Source organism: Penaeus japonicus, unplaced genomic scaffold, assembly GCF_977035675.1.
Source record: "Penaeus japonicus unplaced genomic scaffold, GWHDUDI00000001_assembly GWHDUDI00000010, whole genome shotgun sequence".
Classification (NCBI taxonomy): domain Eukaryota; kingdom Metazoa; phylum Arthropoda; class Malacostraca; order Decapoda; family Penaeidae; genus Penaeus; species Penaeus japonicus.
Window position 1 is genome coordinate 39,513,349 of NW_028234412.1, and position 7,500 is coordinate 39,520,848.

A 7,500-nucleotide genomic window follows, 5' to 3' on the forward strand; every position below is an offset into this window, starting at 1 on the left:
AACAACCAATAATTTGAATAAAAATAATAATGTGAGATAGGAATAACTATATGAAAGAATGAATGTAAAAAAAGATGGGGAGTAAGTTATACGTTCGGGCCCCATGGATGCAAGATGGATATCGCGAAATCCCAGCTGTTGGCCCAAGAATGAAAGTAGGGATATATGAGTGATAATATATAATATATATAAATATGATATATATATATAGATATATAAAATAAATTTTATAATAAATATATCTAATATTATATATATATATATATACATCATATAAATTTAACCTGTAATATACATATTATATATAGAACCATATATATATAAAAATATATATATTATATATTTATATAAATATAAATATATTATATATATCTTATATATATAGATATATATATATATATTATATAATATAAATATATATTTAATAAATATATTATATATAAAATACATATAATATATAAATATTAAATATCCTATATATATCAATACCTATATATATATAGTATATAACTATATATAAAAATATATAAGTATATACATATATATATATTATATATCTATAAAAATATCTAACTATACATATATAAAAAATATATATATATAATATATATATATATATAATAAATATAATATATATACCAATATACAAATATATACATCAAAAATAAGTAGATATATATAAATATATAAAATATATATATAATAATATTCAAATAAATACATATATATATATAATACATACATACAAAATATAAACATACAACAAACATACATTACACACACACCAAATAAATATATAAAAATATATAAATATATATATATATATATATATACATTTATTATATACATATATAAATAAATATTGAGTGAGTGTGTGTGGTGTGTGTGTAGTGATGTGTGATGATAGAGGAGAGTAGGTGTATTTAACTATAACACACTCACACACACACACACAACTCACTCTCTCAACAAAACGAAAAAACACAAGTAACAAAATAAAACAATCAACACACTAAAAATCACTCACAATCAAAAAATATACACCCAACACACTAAACAATTCTCAGCCCTCATAACAAACACTCGAAACACACTCCTCTCACACACACACAAACACCACTCACTCACAAACACAATCACAACAGACACAACAAACATCAACTCCATCACTCCCAACACAATCACACAACTCACACACAAACAAACAACACACACTCAAACACACCGGACAAACTACACCATGCAGATCAGTGTCACAATCACATTACAACACAAACACACACACTCACACACACACACAACACCACACACACTCTACACACACACACACACCACACTCACACAGCACTCCAACACACACACACATCACACACACACACGCACACACACACTCTCACTCTCTCACACCCACACACCCCACACAAACACACACACACACACAACACACAACACACTCAAACACACATATCCCAACAAACCCCCACAAACACACACCCCACCCTCACACCCAATCAGGTCACTCTACCTCCCACACACACAACACACACACACACACACACACCATCCCCCACTCACCCACTACACACACACCCCCACCCACATACCCTCCCACCACCCACCCACCCACCCACCCACCCCTCACACACTCACACACCCACACAAACACACACGCACACACATGGACACAAACACACACACTCACCACACACACACACACAGATATAGAGATATATATATAGTATATATATATATATATAGATATAATTTATTAGAGAGAGAGACACACACCCCCCCCCCCACACTCACACTCCCTAAACACACACACACACACACACACACATACAACTACACACACAAACACACACACTCACACACCGCACACACACAACCCCACAACCCAAACCCACTGCCACACCCACTCCCATCACCCTCACCACTCACACACACACACAACAAACACACACACCACACACCACACTCAACACAACTCAACATGACAGACATACAGTACATAAACTCTCTCACACACGACATACAGACACTCACACACATTGGACACCAAATCCACACACCCACACACACCACACACACAAACACAGCAACATACACCCTTACACTCACACACACACACACACTAACACACAGACACACATCACACACACACACCACACCCACACACAAACACACACGTACACATGACACGACCCACACACACACACACACACACACACACACACACACACACACAGTGTGAGATTTATATATACACAATACACACACACACACACACACACACACACACAAACAACACACTCACACGACACACCCACTCACACCACACCACACACACACAGCCACACACACCACCACACAAACACACACACACACACACACCCACCAACATACACACACACCCACACCCACACACCCAAATATATACAACACACACAACACACACACACACCACACACACACACACCACAACACCCACACACACTACACACACTACACACACTACACACCATTCACCATCAACCATACTCATTCCCACATACAACACACACCACCCACACACACACACACACACACCCAAACAAACACACACACACCACACAGATATTAATATATTATATATATATAGAGATATTAGTTTAGATATATTTATAGTATAGTAGTACTTATAAATAAATATAAGATATTATAGTGATGATATAGATTTATTATATATATAGAGATCTTATATATTATATAGATATATATATTATATATATACATAAACATACACAAGACACAGACCCATACACATACACACACGCACAAACACCCACCCACACACACACACCTACAAACACACACACACACCCACAACCACACACACACACCACTCACACACATACATACTCACACAAACCACACCCACCCACACACCTCACAAACACACACATACAGACACCACACCCCCCACACACCGCACCCACCCACACACACTACCACTACTTGACTGGACTGTATGCCTCACAAAACCACCACCTGTAAGCACAAAACAAGTAAACAACATAATAAATAACCTCACACCCACTACACACAAGAATGAAAGTATAATGTATGGGTAAGAGTGTAAGAAAATACAAATGTCAAAGTGACAGAAACTACATCAAACTAAACAAAAACAACTATAACGTAAATAAAAAAAAAACAAAATAAATATATATATTACATATATATATTACATACACAAGCCAACCGCACACTACTCCCACACCCACACCCACACACTCACACACACACGCATGCATGCACACACATACCCACATACACCCACACCACCACAGCACGCACGCACACACCCGCACACACACACACACACACACCCACACACACAACCATATAAAAAATAAAAATAAAATCAAATAATCTAAAAATCTAAATATATATATATATATATATACATACATACATATACACATACACACACGTGTGTGTGTGTGCATAGATACCCATATCCATGTAGGAAAATAATTCCAAGGAGCAATGTCTGACATGACGTCATAATCCTGTGTTTGAAGAGAAACAAAAACAGAGAAAAGTGTCGCAGTTCTTCTTTACTGCACGACTCCCTTGTACAAAGAGATCAATAAAGTGCCGTGCTACATTAAGGCATCGGTGCACCCTGGCATACAAATACGCCTTGGCGCACGTACATGCGTACATGCGTAGTTACACGAACTCGCACGGCCGAATACAGGAAATGCACACGCACGGCCAGACATTCCAGAGACCCCACCAGCTGATCTCCCGACAAAATGACAGACATCAATCACATCAAATGACATCAATCACATCAAATAACATCAATCACATCAAATGACATCAATCACATCAAATAACATCAATCACATCAAATTACATCAATCACATCAAATTACATCAATCACATCAAATGACATCAATCACATCAAATAACATCAATCACATCACATCAAATAACATCAATCACATCAAATCACATCAAATAACATCAATCACATCACATCAAATAACATCAATCACATCAAATGACATCAATCACATCAAATAACATCAATCACATCAAATAACATCAATCACATCAAATGACATCAATCACATCAAATAACATCACATCAAATAACATCAATCACATCAAATAACATCAATCACATCACATCAAATAACATCAATCACATCAAATCACATCAATCACATCAAATGACATCAATCACATCAAATGACATCAATCACATCAAATAACACCAATCACATCAAATAACATCAATCACATCAAATGACATCAATCACATCAAATAACACCAATCACATCAAATAACATCAATCACATCAAATGACATCAATCACATCAAATGACATCAATCACATCAAATAACACCAATCACATCAAATAACATCAATCACATCAAATAACATCACACGAACATCAGGCGACGGGCGGTCGGTAGTCCAGCCTTCTTGTCCTCGCCTCCGATTCCTCTGACGAGACCAGGGCGGCTCACTGCCACGCCGACTCTTGACGGAAGCGAATTTGGCGCGGCCCCCTGTGCACGTGACCGCCACGGGATCCATTAGCCATGTCGATACTCAACCCTTTGGTGCCGCTTACCCCCCCCCGAGGGATTTCTCCCTCATCCCTTCCTTCCGCTAATCCCGTGCATGCCGCCTCCCTCCCCCTTTGTCCCTCTCCTCTTGATGCGGGTCCAACAAGGAGCTGTCGTGTGTGTGCTCCTTTCGCCGTTTCGCTTGGGACACTTGCGAATACATCCTCGCTATGACTAGGGGGTTTGGAGTTTCATCGGATCTGCCATATATATATATTTAGTTATATATATATATATTATATATATAAATATATATATATCTATATATTTATCTATTATAATATATAATATCTAATATTTATATATAATATTTATATAGACCATATATATCTATATATAAATATATATATAAATACTTTTATTACAATATATTACACAAATACACACACACCCCACCCACCCCCCCACCCCACCCCCACAACACACACATATATTTATTAAATATATAATATATTATTTTATATATATATTATATATATCTAAGATATATATATGTATATGACACATATCCATCATCGTAAAAGCAGACCTACACGTTTTCAAATGATAGTAAGGAAATGCGATATGTATATGTTGTCTCTATGCGATATCTTCCTAAGCAGCATAAACGACGACGCATGCAGGTCAGTCGGAATACTTTGTCCCCCAAAACAATACTTTTAAAAAGGTACTCTTGACTACACGTTGGCATTCTCTGCTCATTGTGCGCATACAACCTCAACGAAGCTACTTGAAAGACAAATTCACAAACGGATATATCTTGTGGCAGTGGTATGTAAAACTTACATTGTCCTAATTATCTACTATAGTTGATTGCGCACATATGTCAAGCATACTTTTTTCCCGAGAAGCGCGTCCTCTGATAGGTATGCTTTCATTTGCAATAATCTCTTGACAAACCCCTCTTGACATTTAGCTGACTGCAATTATTTAGAACAGATCGAACCGTGTCCGTTACGTTCATTCACAATGTTGAGAAAAACTTCCAGCTGAGACAGACTGAAATGACCTTGTTCACTGTACAACGCCAAAGATTTTATTTCAAACATTTTGCGCATTTTGTGTTAGTGAAACGCGATGAACATGTGCCGTAGACTAAGTCACGTGAGAACAGTCCCCCGAATCATCCATCCATGTTATCAAGTATCTAATAAAACCTCATAATATTCTCCTCCTTTAACTCGAATCTTTAGTTCCCCACGCATGGCCATCCTTGCAACGGGATTTAAATAGATACTAAGTCACTAAGTGTCTCTTGATCATAATACGGTATAATGAAATGCGGCAAGTTTAAATGGGGTAAGAGAGTACATGCATTAGCTTTCACTGACATCATCAAATGCCATTTTACTTTTAAAAGAGTGACTGCTGGCAAAGACGCAGTGAGCCTCAAGGCGACGTTTTCAGATGCCAGCTCGCACACACGTCAGGAGGTAAGCAGAAGCAGGGAATAGCCCGACACTGCAGCTACGACCGTAGTAGTAGGAATAAAATGCGAACGCACGCTGTGCAGCGCGAACGCGATAATGATATTGGATAAGATGGTTTGGCAAGCCAAGCGAGGAGGGGCAATGATGGCGGTTCGGCTGACAGGTTCAAGTTCAGTGTTGTGTGGTGCGCCGCGGGGATCGGACCTCCTCAACCTGCTCGCTACCTCGGGCGCAATAACAGCTACGAAAATACGCCTGTGCGCCATTCAGCCACCACGCATCTCTCCTAGACTGAAGGTAAATGGACGTTGGTTATCAGGAGGAATAGCAGGTGTTGCCGGGGCGAGATAGACGAATCACGGCTGCGTGGGGCGCCCAGGGACACTCCTAGAAGGAAGCAATCCCATCCTCCGTTCTCGAACACCTCTCGACCATCCCTCGTCATTCATCCCACAGCGGGAAACTTGTAGAAGCAGTCAGTCCCCACCCTGCTCGAATGGGCCCCATCACATACACGTCCCCACCCATCACCACCCTCATGATCCACCACGCAGACCCGGGCCGGGAGCCCCGCTGTCACGGGCGCGACGTTACATAAACCAAACGCAACGGGGGGCACATGTGGCGAGGGACGCCCGTGTTATGCGCCACTTAAAGAGGAAAGGAAGTGCCCCGATATCATACCACCGTCATCCTCATCATCATGTCCCGGTGCTGCTGCTGCTGGCGGGGCCGTGTACTTGTTTCAGCGGGGGGTTGTGTGGACGGGTGTGTGTGTGTGTGTGTGTGTGTGTGTGTGTGTGTGTGTGTGTGTGTGTGTGTGTGTGTGTGTGTGTGTGTGTGTGTGTGTGTGTGTGTGTGTGTGTGTGTGTGTGTGTGTGTGTGTGTGTGTGTGTGTGTGTGTGTGACGCGAACTGAGTGAAGGAGGGTGTGAGAGTGAGAGAGGGATAGAGGGAGTGAGAGGGAGAGAAGTGAGAGGGAGAGGAGAGGGAGAAAGATAGTAGAGGAGGGGGAGAGGGAAGGAGAGAGGGGAGAGAGATAGTAGATAATAGATAGATAGATAGATAGATAGAGAGGGGGTAGAGAGGGAGGGAGGGAGATAGGGGGAGGTAATAGATAGATAGAGAGAGAGGTTGGGGTGGAGGGAAAAGAAGGGAGAGAGAGAGAGAGGAAACAGAGAGATAGTGGGCGAGATACATAGATAGATAGATAGATAGATATAGAAAGAGAGAGCGAGAGAGAGAAAGAGAGAGCGAGAGAGAGAAAGAGAGAGCGAGAGAGAGAAAGAGAGAGCGAGAGAGCAAGAGAGAGAGAGAGAGAGAGAGAGAGAGAGAGAGAGAGAGAGAGAGAGAGAGAGAGAGAGAGAGAGAGAGAGAGAGAGAGAGAGAGAGAGAGAGAGAGAGAGAGAGAGCAGAGAGAGAAACAGAGCAGAGACAGAG

At 40.1% G+C, this 7,500-nt stretch overlaps 2 protein-coding genes across 2 annotated transcripts in view; one reads left to right on the top strand and one right to left on the bottom strand.

The window, feature by feature from the left end:
- Positions 1 to 7,500, bottom strand: part of LOC122246560 (procollagen-lysine,2-oxoglutarate 5-dioxygenase 1-like) — a 133,240-nt gene that overhangs the window by 103,478 nt on the left and 22,262 nt on the right. The gene's annotated exons all lie outside the window — the stretch shown is intronic.
- Positions 6,234 to 7,500, top strand: part of LOC122258811 (uncharacterized) — a 2,300-nt gene continuing 1,033 nt past the window's right edge. Inside the window, exon 1 of the mRNA XM_086541330.1 lies at positions 6,234 to 6,358. The gene's annotated coding sequence lies outside the window, so the exon portion shown is untranslated. The remainder of the gene's footprint in view (positions 6,359 to 7,500) is intronic.